The 14,237-nt window shown below is 44.3% G+C and overlaps 1 protein-coding gene across 4 annotated transcripts in view; it reads left to right on the top strand.

Moving 5' to 3' along the window:
* LOC144503511 (ras-related protein M-Ras) overlaps positions 1 to 14,237 on the top strand; it is a 59,542-nt gene that overhangs the window by 16,247 nt on the left and 29,058 nt on the right. The window contains exon 1 of one of the 4 annotated variants that reach the window (XM_078227913.1): positions 11,657 to 12,007. The exons of the other annotated variants lie outside the window; for them this stretch is intronic. The gene's annotated coding sequence lies outside the window, so the exon portion shown is untranslated. Of the gene's footprint in view, positions 1 to 11,656; positions 12,008 to 14,237 lie in introns of those variants that run through there. 4 annotated transcript variants of the gene reach the window in all.

Below are 14,237 nucleotides of genomic sequence, written 5' to 3' on the forward strand. Positions count from 1 at the left end.
CAGTACAGCACAGAACAGGCCCTTCGGCCCACGATGTTGTGCCGAGCTTTATCTGAAACCAAGATAAAGCTATCCCACTCCCTATCATCCTGGTGTGCTCCATGTGCCTATCCAATAACCGCTTAAATGTTCCTAAAGTGTCTGACTCCACTATCACTGCAGGCAGTCCATTCCACACCCCAACCACTCTCTGCGTAAAGAACCTACCTCTGATATCCTTCCTGTATCTCCCACCACGAACCCTATAGTTATGCCCCCTTGTAATAGCTCCATCCACCCGAGGAAATAGTCTTTCAACGTTCACTCTATCCCCTTCATCATTTTATAAACCTCTATTAAGCTCCCCTCAGCCTCCTCCACTTCAGAGAGAACAGCCCTAGCTCCCTCAACCTTTCCTCATAATGTGGTTTTTTTCTTTTTTGCCCTCCGTATTACAAGAAATTGTTGCCCCATCCACTCTTTTGTCACACTGTGAAGTGGAGTTGTGCCAATAGTTGTGCTTTGGGTGATAATTCTTTTTATAATCAGAGGAAATTATATCCTGTCTTAGAGGCATTTTCTCATTTCTTCAAAATCGTACCCTTGCTGTTTCATCCTGGGCATTGCAGCAATTGCTATCAACACAAAATACAAATTTTCCCCTCCCCTATCAATTATTGTAGGTCATTGCTGAAAAAAGCACAAAATTTTTCACCCTGCATTCATCAGGACATTAAAGACAAAAAGCTTCAACAAAAACTGTCTCTTTTTTCAGAAGTTCCATACTCCCAAACAACTTTTGTTGGTCACGAGGGATACCGAGTAAAGAAGCATTTTCTTTTTTGACCGCCTGTTTAAAACCTACGTTATGTTCAGAATTTTAGAGCCAATTGTTGTTGCAGCAACTTAGAAACGTGGGGGGAAAAGGATCACGAGTAGTCCATTTGGCCCATTGAGCCCACTTCGCCTTTCAAAGAGATGGTGCTGACCATTTACCTCTTATGCCATTTTTCCCTCTATCCCCATGTCCCTTAATGTCACTAGTATCCAGACTTGTTTTTGTAAGGCATCTTTTACCATAATAAAAAATGTCCAAAACCCTTCACAGGAATATAATTGCAAGTGTAGCTAATTTCCCTATTAAAGTCTCTTTGGCTTGTATCAGTGTGAAAAGCATGTCAAATTATACAACCAATCAGCTATAATCAAATTTTATTTGAAACAAGTGAACAGACTCTAAATGTATTCTCGATACGTATTCACATATGGCCAACAGTTGGAGCTTGTCTCAGTACAATTCTCGGTTGAATTTGGAGCTGAACATTGTGTCATGATACCTGCAAATTGCTTTAGTGACTGAAATAACATTGCATGCTTTGAATATTTGAATATGGCTGGCATGATGGCACAGTGGTTAGCACTGCTGCCTCACAGCGCCAGGGACCCGGGTTCGATTCCCGGCTTAGGTCACTGTCTGTGCAGAGTCTGCACATTCTCCCGTGTCTGTGTGGGTTTCCTCCAGTTCCCTCCCACAGTCCGAAAGACATGTTGGTTAGACGCGTTAGCCATGCTAAAAGATTCTCCCTCAGTGTATCCAAACAGGTGCCAGAGTTAGGGCAACAAGGGAATTTTCACTGTAACTTCATTGCAGTGTTAAAGTAGGCCTACTTGTGGCACTAATAAATAAACTTTAAAAAACTTAAAAATATTTTTTGCAGCACCGTGCCATGTAGAAGCTGCTTGTGTAAATGATGACATGAGTGCAAGGCAGCACATCTTTGGACCTAGTTTTCGATGTGCAGAACAAGGATTCCCCCCACCCCCACCACTAAGTTATTAAATTCCTTCCCTTCACAAAGAAATCCAGGAACTGATTATGACATTTGTCATTGAAACAGCATTATTGATAGTTAAGGCTCCCTCTACTCTGTTCCCAAGATGTGCCTTAGTTCCCAACCCCAGGCTTACAAAAAACACAATGCTTTATATCTCATACCACCCTTCCTTGTTCTTTCCCCAAGTGAGACCAACATTCTTATAGTTGATTTGGCTTGGACTCGCATATACTAGAATCTTGATACAGGCTGTCCAAAGGTCTTCGAACCAGAGGCGATTTGTCAGTATCAACAGTCTCTGCTCGTTCTGAACCGAGACCCCAGCAATAAAAGAACACAGTTCAAACCTAGTGAACTATGCAATTCAAATACAAAACCTTTGACCTACATCCATTCCCAGCAAATTATTTTATACGTTTGGTACAGTTGTGCAATTTTGAGGGCCATTGTCACTTTAATTATGCAAACATTCTCAATAGATTTGCAAAGTATGGAAATAAATCTGCCATTTTCAATCTTGTGCTTTTAATATGGTAGACAGCAGAAGATTTAATTAAGAAAGCATTATGCTATTCCACATTTGTCCTCGTGTGACAGTTCCCGAAAGGAATTAAAATGCCACATTTGTCTCCTGGCAACCATCAGCGCAGCAATGCTTGTGTTAAGAGGGTCAGAAATATCAGGAATAGACCATCCTACAGCACCGTTCACTCAGATCATGGCTCTTTGGAAGAACCGATGTAGACCTGATGGGCTGAATGGCCTCTTGTACTGTGTTATTCCATGATTCTGCTTCCCCATTTTCTATCCCAGCTGTCTTAATTCCCTTCAAAGGCAAAGAAGTAGGAATGCTGCGAATGTAAAGAAACAAATCAGACCAACTGAGGTTACTTATCTTGAAGGACCAAAGTTGGAAGTTTGTTGTCCGCACCCGCACCCCGGCACCATCAATTAGGTGGCTGAAGTACCGCCCTTTCGTCCTCATGGCTGAGGTTTAAATCCAGATTTGAAATGCATTTGAGTTGTCTTCATACAGTTCCTGGTTGCTATGGGCCCTAGTGCAAAGCTACATTTCATTCAGCAGTGAATGGCAAGGTCGCTCAGAGAAGCTACAGTGTACCTGGCAGAGTGAGAGGCTTTTCTTAATTCATTGGATATCTGGTTGAAAAGTTGTTGCTTAGTCAGTTGTTAATTTTAAGTCTGAGATTAGTTAGCAAGGACCAATGAAAAGTATTAAGGTTATGGAGTTAAGGTGGGTCCATTGAGTTAGATTACAGGTCAGCCATCATATCATTGACTGGCAGAACTGGCCTGAGAGGATAAATGGCCTACTCCTGTCCTTGCTTTTCAAAAAGGAAAGTTTAGGTGGATTGGCCTTGCTAAATTGCCTCTTAATTTCCAAAGATGTGTAGGTTGGATGGATCAGCTATGGTAAATGCTCAGGGTTACAGGGATAGGGCAAAGGGGAGGGCCTAGGTGGGATGCTCTTTTGGAGAGTCGGTGCAGACTCGATAGGCTGAATGGCCTCTTTTTGCACTGTAGCGCTTGTTTGGATTTTGTGGAAAGGACTATGTGGCAACAAGAATGGAGCTAACTGGATAGTTCTTTCAAAGGGCACCGTGGGCTAAATGGCCTACTTCTGTGCTCTGCGGTTATGTGACAGGGACAGGTTCACAATACCATCGCTATTTAATACTCATCAGTGCTGGATTCAGTTTGCGCTGAAGATTTCCATTCTCCACAAACTTGCTTTTCCAATTTTACATTTAAATCGAAAAATAGAACTGAGATTTGAGAAACAATTGTTGCGATTTGAAATAATTTGTAATCGCTGTATTGCCGATCTTGTCTCTTACTCATACACACACACCGGTATTGCAAGACACTTTTACCAAGGTGACAGTGCTCACTTTAATGCAATGTTTTGCATTGACTCAAATTGAGAGGCAAAGTGTGGTTTCCTAAGTTCTAGTATTCAGTCATCAACTCTGCCAACCGTCATAACTATAATTAGAGAGAATTAAAGCAAGAAAAGTTATGGTGCACCTTTCTGAAGACCTGGTTCAACCTCCGCTGGAGTATTGTGTCGAATTCTGGGTGCCACACTTTAGGAAGGATGTGAAGGGCTTAAAATGGCGCCAAAATCTTTTTATAGGAATGGTGCCAGGGATGAGGGACCTCCGATAATGAAGAAAGATTGGAGGAACTGGAGTTAGTGAGGAGAAGATCAAGTTCAAGTTTCAAGTCCATTGAATTACCTCGCATCTTCTCAGCAGCACGGTGACACAGTGGTTAGCACTGCAGCCTCACAGCACCAGAGACCCGGGTTCAATTCCCGGCTTGGGTCACTGTCTGTGTGGAGTTTGCACATTCTCCCCGTGTCTGCATGGTTTCCTGTGGATGCTCCGGTTTCCTCCCGCAGTCCGAAAGACGTGCTGGTTAGCTGCTTTGGTCGTGCTAAGTTCTCCCTCCAATGTACCCGAACAGGTGCCGGGATGTGATGTCTAGGGGGTTTTCACAGTAACTTCATTACAGTGTTAATGTAAGCCTACTTGTGACACTAATAAATAAACTTAAACTTAGGTGGTGGAAGAAAAGTCTTTGAATATTTTTAAGACAAGAGCTAGATAGATTCTTGATAAGCAAGGAGGTGAAAGGTTACTGGGGGTAGGTAGGAATGTGGCGAGCAACCAGAGTCTTATTGAATGATAGAACAGGCTTGAGGGGCTGAGTGGCCTACTCTTCCCAATTCAAATATATGTTTGAAAAACCTTTTTATGCAGCAAGTGGTTAGGATCTGGAATGCACTGACTATGGAATGTGGTGGAGACTGAGTCAATCGTGGCTTTCAAAAGGGAATTGGATAATTATCCAAGCGGGAAATATTTGCATGGTTATAGGGAAAAGGCCCGAGAGTTGGACAAGCTGAGCAGCTCTTGCAGACAGACACAATGGACCAAACGACTCCCTGTCTTGTAACCATTATAGGATTCTATTAACAACCCTGAGAGATTTGGTGAGACAGTATATTATACTGTACCCTTTATACCTCGGCACATTGATTCCATCAAAGATTAATGAGCTGATCAAGGTGAGGGCCCTTGGATGTTTAATACTGTTCCTAGCTGAACAGCAGTTGCCCATTTGTCATCTGACACAACTGGCAATATATCTCTGAAATTACTTTCGAAAAGCTGGAATGGTAAATCAAATGTTACATTACGGAATTGGCGTATTTCCCTAAGTATGGAATTGAGCCGTGATGTAGCGATGGACATTTCACCTCAAAGAGGAAGGATGCTCTCTGGCTAGATTCTTCTGCTGGTGAGAGCAAACTTGATGTTGACACATTAAAAGCCTTTGTATTTAAAAACAAATCTGAATAATGTATATAATCGATAATCTCGGCATGGTGGCACCAGGGACCCGGGTTCAATTCCGGCCTTGGGTGACTGTCTGTGTGAAGTCTGCACATTCTCCCCGTGTCTGCGTGGGTTTCCTCCAGGTGCTCCCGGTTTCCTCCCACGGTCCAAAGATGTGCGGGTTGGGTTGATTGGCCACGCTAACCTGACACCCTTAGTGTCAGGGGGATTAGCAGGGGTTATACATGGGGTTACGGGGATAGGGCCAGGGTGGGATTATTGTCGGTGCAGGCCCGATGGGTCGAATGACCCCCCCCCCCCCCTGCACAGTTAGGATTCCATGATTAAATTCTTTGAAAAATCACAAACTTGGTCCTCAGGGAAGCTGTACTGGTGACATTCCTGAAACAGGTTTGATTCCTATCACTGAAGTGCCTAGAATTCTAATACTCAGTGCTGAAGTTTTTTTCCCCTTTTGTGAAACAATTGAGTTTTATCAGTTCGGAGGCAGCTGACATGTGAAGGCTGCACCAGGAAGGCTTTATTTAATGACCTCACAGTTGCAGTGAAGGCACTTTCGTAAAGCAATTGCCAGGGGAATTTGGGCATGCAAACCTTTCGAACTTTACTTTGTGTTCCTGTTTATATTGGCCACATGTTGACTTCAGCAAAATAAATCACTTTTTAAAAATTACATTTATGAGGCATAGCATGGGTACTATTATTGGAGATTGAATTAATGTGCCACTATCATGTCAGCCCTCAGCGGCATTATTCTCACACAAGGGGTCAACTTCCACTTGTATGCCAAGCTGTAACCCTTCCACTGCTCTCAACCCAAATGACTACATTGTCTGCCTACTAAACTGACATCAAGTTAAGGATGAACCAGCTGAATACTAGAAAAGTCAAATACATTCATAGAAAAAGAGAATAGGAGCAGGAGGAGGCCATTTGGCCCTTCAAGCCTATTCTGCCATTCATTATGATCATGGCTAATCATCCAACTCAGTAACTCTTCCCCCCCCCCACCTCTCCCCATCGCACACACACCACATCCTTTGATTCCTTTATCCGTTAATCCCTATTTATTCCTGTCAGAATCTCTGTCGCCTACCCACTGACTGCCTCCTCACCATACTGTCTTGGGCAGAACCAGATTTATGCAACCTCGGGCGTCCTGTTCAGTTTCTTTGAACTGAAGTTGTCTCCATTCCCTACACCGCTTAGTTCCATCTCCATTGTTTACCCCTGCCTCACTTCAGCTGCCTCTGAAGCCAATGTCAGCGCCAGTGTTGTATCCAGCGTCTGCGATGGTTTCCTTTGTTGGCCTCTCCAGGTCCATTCTACACAATCTGCAACTTGTGCCAAGCTCAGCTTCCTGTGCATGCGTCCTGTACAAACTTCTGCTTGGCATCACCTTGTTCTCTCCAAATACCACCAGGTCCCAATCCTCCAGGGCACTGAAACCCTTGTTAGCAAATTCCTCGCGGCCTCATCCCCATTCTATTTCAGCATCCTCCTCCAGTGCTGTGACTCAGCTAATACCATTCTGTCCTCCAACTCTGGCCATCTGTGCATCTATTCCTCCATTCCACAGACGTGAATTTTTGGCATCCTCTCCCTTTCTAAAACTCACCATTTCTCTCCCTGGCTTTGAAAACCTGTCTTTTTGTCAAGGCTATTATTCATGTTTCTTAACAAGCCCTCTGTAAAAGCCCAGTGAGGCAAGGTAAAGTTGTTGTGTAGGTACAAGTTATTGCCGCTATCGTATTTCAATATTAATGAACGTACACCCATGAAATGCTGATGGATTAGATCAGTTAGCTAGATGGCTAGAATGTGATACAGAATGATGGCAACGGCACTGGTTCAGTTCCTGTATCGGCTGTGGGTTCATGGAGACCCCCATCCTTGCTTTGCGTGCACTGGTGGGGAAATGTCCCAAAGCTGTGTATAAGCAATTGTGTCGCGATGCTAATGGTTCTTTGTGGACTATGGCTGATCACCCATGTCGAATAACTGGGCAACTGCCTCAGCTAAATAAAAAACAGAATAGCTTTAATACAGGCTTCCCACCAATACTGGGCACCTCACAGTGCTTTACAGTCAACGAAATACTTTTGAATTGTAGTCGCTGTTGTAAAGTACGAAATGGGGCTAAATAAATTCCCACAAACCACAGTGCGGTAACGACCAGATAAGCTGCTTTGGTGATATTGAATGGGGATAAATATTGGCCAAGACTTCAGGGATAACTCCCCTGATCGTCTTCAAAATAGTGCTTCTGGATCTTTTACATGCACCTGAGCAGACAAATTGGGCCATGATTTAACATCTCATCTGAAAGTCGACAGCTCCTGACAGTGCAGCACGGTGTTGCAATACTGCAGGACTGCACTCGAGGGCCAGGCTTGATTTTTGTGTTCAAGTCACGATACATTTTGATTGCGTGTTAACCGTTCCATCATCAATAATGCAAGTATTAATGATGCTCGCTGAGAAAAATGCCGATTTGTTCTCTGTTAGTGTCTATCGCAAGTCACCTACTCTGGTCAATACACGCATTGGCATTCCTACAATTCCGTGCACTATCAGATTGGCCTTATCAGTGATCTTGTAAATAGGTCCCAAGCCATTCGTTGACCAGGAAAGCTTGAGGCAAATAGGGTGGGATCTGTGGGATAATGGTCTGCCCCGATTTGTTGTGCGTCGTGCAAACTCCTAACAGGGCTTAAGGCTGCCACTTTCGGTTCAGAATGTGCTCAGTCTATCTCCAATTACCCCGGAATGGCAAGTATCGCAAAACTCTGAATGATGAATGAAGCTAACCATTTCATGCTACTATTACGCAGTAGCAGGTAAATGATAAAGTTGCTATAGTTCCAGGTGATTATAGGCTGCTTCCCCCTAAAAGGGTAGTGGTGATTTAACCTGAGGATTACCGCACCTTCGGCAAGGGGCAAGGTTGAGAAGGCCGCCTTTGAAGAATAACATCAGGAATTGAACCTGCGCCGTTAGCATCATTCTGCATTACTAACCAGCTGTCCAGCCAACTGAGCTAAACTGAACCACATTATACATTAGCAATGCATGTCGCATTCTCCATAAGGTGCTGCCATCGAACCAAAAAGACATTCTGCCCACCACAAAAATGAGTAATGTGTATGGATTTCAGTGCCAGTGTGATGCCAGGTATGTAGGCCTCAATGACTGGTGCATCATATCAAACAGCACGTCCTTTTGACTTCGCAACAAGCAAAGTACTGACTGTACCAACCAGCCTTTGTTTGCAAAACTCAGAACATGGTGTCCAACATTAGATGTGATTCTGTGACTGGACAACACTTGGACAGCAATCCTGATTGTGCCACGAATTACACTCGCAGCCAATTTAAGATTCAGTTGGGTTCATTGTGTGGCTCACCTATGTGTGTTGGAAACTACATACCTATTTAAACTTTGCAGAGAGAACATGTCCACACATTGCACTTTTTCAACTGAACAACAATTCGGGTAACAGGTATTACCTGGTCCCGTGGCTAGTTTGAATTTGACCAAAAGCTTGACAATTAACTGTTCCCTGGTCCATTCCCCATGGCAATTGGAATCCACTTGCCAACCAATCGGCACCCTCTTAAGCAATACAAGTAGTTCCCTTTGGTATTCAGTATTCTTGCGATTCTGTCCTGATGAGTGCGAGGGAAAAAAACTTTGACAGTATGTCTTTTTTTCAGTAATATTCAAATACTAATTCTTGTTTTTTTAAAATTCTAGGATCAATTTTATTTGTCCTATAACATCATACTTGGGAGTACATGTTTGCTCCAAAGATTGAGGTGGAATTATTTTCCTTTTATATTCTTTCATGGGATGTGGTTGTCACTGACTGGGCCAGCATTTGTTGCCCATCCCTAGTTGCTTGAGGGTATTTAAGAGTCAACTACATTGCTGTGGCTCTGGAGTCACATGTAGGCCAGACTGGGTAAAGACAGCAGATTTCCTTCCCTAAAGGACATTAGCGAACCAGATGAGTTTTTCCGACAATCGACAATGGTTTCATCGTCATCAGTAGATTCTTAATTCCAGGTATATATTTTTTTAATTGAATTCGAATTCCACTATCTGCCATGGCAGGATTCGAACCCAGGTCCCCGGAACATTAGCTGAGTTTCTGGATTAATAGTCTAGTGATAATACCACAAGGCCATCACCTCCCGATGCAGAGCTAAGCTACAAGGCATGTGATGCTCTGCAAACCTCTCTACTGTGGATTTCAACAGTTTTACATTAGCTGGTGAGGAACTCTTTATAGGGCCACACTCCTTGGGCATCATATGTAAAATCATCGTGTGATGCGAAGTGCACTTACATTTGCGGTGAGTCGCTTTGCAGCAGTACTGCAGTGCCAGTGTATGTCTCACCTCATAATTTGATGACTGGGCCTGACCTTCATCTGAAGGAAAGAATTAGCTCAGGCTTGCACGACTGATTTACAAGTTTAGCCTCGCCGAAGATTTGCCTCTGCACTAACCCTGCTGAATCTAAATGCACTGTTAAAGTATTGGGGACAATTTTTCTCAGCTGGTGTGAATTGCGTGTAAAAGATTAGGAAGCGGCCTGCTCCTGGCGCATGTTGTGAACACTTATTCCAACATTGTTCTCACTCTCTCAAAAGGCAATCTGTGCCCACCACAGCATCATGAGAACCCCTCCTCTCTAGTGGCAGTGAATTGGAAGTGGGGGCTGAGATTGTTTCAGCTGTGGCACAGTGGCTCGCTCTGCTGCCTCGCAGTGCCAGGGACCCAGGTTCAATTCCAGCCTCTGCCAACTCTGTGTGGAGTTTTCGCATTCTCCCAGTGTCTGCGTGGGTTTCCTCCCACAGTCCAAAAATGTGTGGGTTAGGTGGATTGACCATGCTAAATTGCTCCTTAGTGTCAAGGGGATTATCAGGGTAAATACGTGGGGTTACGGGGATAAGGCCTGGGTGAGGTTGTTGTCGCAGGCTCGATGTGTGTTTTTCTCTATTAAATCCATAAAATAATCTGATGTTCAGCCAAAGAGGACTTGCGTTACCTGACTTAATTCTACATGAAATAAGGTAGTGGGAGTTGGTAAATTAAAACTCTAGGTGTGGGAATAATCACAGGACAATGTAGCCTCCAGGCAAAGCATTTGCTGTAACCTCTCCTTGATCATACCGAGGAGGCAGATTGCAATTGTCTGACCATAGGCACTGAGAGTGGGTTTGATTTCTCTTATCATATATTTAGACGTATTTGTCCGGCTTGAACACGAGCTGTGTGCGACACATCGTAACGTCGAAGGTGTTTCACTTGAATCCTTTCACTTATCACAAAAGCATCTGTTAAATTAGTGAGAAAACCTTTGTGACTGTTCCTCATTGCTTGTAAACACAGAGTGGTGATGGGAGAGTGTAGCAAACTAGCAACCACTTTCTTTGCCATTTGTCTTGCATTTGGGAGTGACACTAATCGATAGAGTTATTTGAGAGATAAATATTCAAGGTGACAGGGAAAACCTCACTTTTTTTTTCAGAATAGTGTAGCGAGAAGACCGATGGTGCCTCTGTTTTATGTCTCAGTATCATATTGCGATGTCGGGCTGGATTTTCTACTGAAGCTTTGGAGTGGGACAGCCATCTTGAGGTCAACAGAGCCACACCGAAGCTACATATCCAATATCACTTGCATATGTTGGCAAATCACTGGTTGGATGGGGTACTGTAGTCATCTTGTTCCTGAGGGGAGACCTGATAGAGGTCTACAGAATTATGAGGGGCATAGACAGGGTGAAAAACCAGAGGCTTTTTCCAAGGGTGTCAAATACAAGGGGGCACAGGTTCAAGGTGAGAGTGGGAAAGTTTAAGGGAGATGTGCGGGGGGGAGGTTTTTCGTGCAGAGAGTGGTGGGTGCCTGGAACGCGCTGCCGGAGGAGGTGGTGGAAGTAAGCACGTTAGCAACATTTAAGAGGCATCTGGATGGGCACATGAATAGAGGGATATGGACCAAGTGAAGGCAGAAGGTTTTTTTTAGTTTAGTTAGGGCATCACGATCGGCACGGGCTTGGAGGGCCGAGGGACCTGCTGCTACTTTTCTTTATTCTTTGTTTGACAGCACAGTGAACGATTGATTCCCTACAGCAGGGTTGACCTCCTCCAGCTGAAGGCCAGAGTGGTTGGCTGAGGGGAACACGTCACCTATTAGCTGGTCACTGACTCCTGCGCTGCTCCATCCTTCAGCTGTCATAGCATGAACTTCCATGACTCCTGTTTACATTCATTTGTTGGGACAGTGTGTCAAGCTTTCTGTCAATTGATTTAATTTTTTTTTTAAATAGTAAACTGGGTTGACGGTGGAGGCTGACGAGTGATTGATTGAGGTGTACAAAATTATGAGGGGAAGAGATAGAATGAACAGGATCAATTGTTGCCTTTGGCGGAGAATTCCAGAACCAGGAGACATAGATTCAAGATAAGTGGCAGTAAAGGGGACATCGGAAGAAGTTTTTTTAAGTAAAGGATGGTGGGTATCTGAGTTGATGGTGGAGGCAGAGACCCTAAACTCTTTTTTTTTTTAAAGGACCTGTATCTGCACCTTACGATGTGTAAGCTACAGGGCTATGGGCCGGGTGCCGGAAGGTAGGATTTGAAAGGGCACCTGGGTGCTGGATTGGACAAGATGGGCCGAATGACGACCTCCTGCATTGTAACTTTTCTATAATTCTATGAAACACTTTGTTCGCTGCGTAATTATGAAAATCCAACCCACTCGTTACCTGATTCTGAAAACGTTAACTCTTAAATTGCTGGTGAGTCTAACAGATTCCAATCATCCCGCTGCTATTAAAATTGACCAATGACCCTCCTGGCTTAAAGTAGAGATCATTTATTTTTAATTAAAATTGTTTTAATATTCCGCATCATCTACTTTCCCTTTCGCCCATTCTCTAGTTTTATGCTTAATGTTTGACATTGCCATGTGAAAACTAAATTAAATATTCTATTTCATTTATTCGTTTTTTTTTTAAAGCAATTGCAGTGATCCTACAAGTTCCTATTTCTGAAGACCATCTCTGTCCCAATACCAGTTGCCTATTGCAGACGTAACTATTGGAAACCTCGCCAGAGACATAAACATTGCCTCACACACCGGCTATATTGCTGACTATATTGTTTCCAGTAAATTACAAGTAAAATGTCTCGTTCTGAAATGAAGCTGCCTTTTATATTCAGACGTACTTTGGGAACAGTGCAAGGGGATAATGCTCAGTCATACTTCCTCACTCCCGTCATTCAGCGCTCAGCCAAATTGGACTTTGACATAAGCTAACTTGTACATGTACAGAGTTCCACCTGCAGATGTCTCAGTGCTGTTCACTACTATCAAAAATTTCAGGGCAGTCCAACAAAACACCAGACAGAGGGCTTTTTAACTTTAACCCTAAAAGTAAAAAATATTTCCTTCTTCTCATTTCGGCCACCATAACTTTTGTTCACCTGATGTGGTTGGTTGTCTTGCAATTGAACTTGGCGTAACTGACGAAGGGTCATCTAGACTCGAAACGTTGGCTCTGCTCTCTCTCCACGGATGCTGTCAGACTTTTTGTTTCAGATTACAGCATCCGCAGTATTTTGCATTTATCTTCGTGTAACTACTGACATCTAGGAACATAGGGGTGGCACGGTGGCTGGCGTTGCTGCCTCACAGCACCAGGGACCCTGGTTCGATTCCCAGCTTGGGTCACTGTCTGTGTGGAGTTTGCGCATTCTCCCCGTGTCTGCGTGGGTTTCCTCCGGGTGCTCCGGCTTCCTCCCGCAGTCTGAAAGATGTGCTGATCAGGTGCATTGACCCAAACAGGCACCGAAATGTGGTGACTAGGGTAATTTCACAGTAACTTCATTGCAGTGTTAATGTAAGCCTTACTTGTGACTAATAAATTAACTTTAACATAGGAACAAGAGTAATCCATTTAGCCCTTCCAGTCTATTCTGTCCTTCAATACGATTGCGGCTGATCTGCAGCCTAATTCCATGGCCAGAATTCTCTGGTCTCATACGCCCTTGCCACCGCTGTGGAGTGAGACAGGAGAATTTGGCACTCAAGCAAATCTCCATTCACATCAGCGGGACCGGAGAATCGCAGCTGCAGGCGAGGTCAGAGAATTCCAGCCCATTTTTCCACCTTTTTCCCTATTTCTGGAATGGTTCCACCATTTGATGCCAGGACAAACTTCCCGATCAATGAGGTCCTTCATCATGCTGGACTCCACAGCACAGAGACCACCCTCCAGAAAATGGAACATAGATGGACAGACTATATTGGCTCCATGGGTAATGACAGAATCCCCAAGCAGATCTTCCATGGGAAACTGTCTCGGGGTAAATGACATCAAGAGGGGCAGTAGAAACAATACAAGGACACCCTAACAAGTGAGCTGTATAAACTTCTGCAGAGCACCTCTCTTTGGGTGGTGGGGGGGGTGGGGTGGGGGGTGGAGGGGGATGGGATGTGGAGGCAGGCACTGAAATGTGATTCAGCAAGTTCTGAGGACCATCTGAGGAAGGGCAGAGATGGCACAGCTGCAGAAGTTCTTCCCCCACCTCTGGAACACACACACTCCCTTCACACCCCCCCCCCAACATGAACCGCCAGTCCTGTGAACCTCCATGCCAATCCTACATGGGCATCTGAATTAGGAGCAGGACCCGCCATTTGACAAGATCATGGCTGATCTGATTGTGGCCTCTACCATCCTGTCTACCCCACTACACTCTTAGATTTTTGACTGACAAGGGACTCAATCTAACTCGGCCTTAAAAATATGCAATGACCCTGCTTCCACTGCACGCTGGGGAAGAGCATTCCACAAACTAATAACCCCCTCTGTAAAATAATGAGGGGCATAGATAGTCAACATCTTTTCCCAAAGGTAGGGGAGCCTAAAACTAGAGGGCATAGGTTTAAGGTGAGAGGGGAGAGAGCCAATTTTTTCACACACAGGGTGGTAAGTGTCTGGAATGAGCTGCCAGAGGTAGTAG

This window comes from Mustelus asterias, chromosome 14 (genome assembly GCF_964213995.1).
Source record: "Mustelus asterias chromosome 14, sMusAst1.hap1.1, whole genome shotgun sequence".
Taxonomy (NCBI): domain Eukaryota; kingdom Metazoa; phylum Chordata; class Chondrichthyes; order Carcharhiniformes; family Triakidae; genus Mustelus; species Mustelus asterias.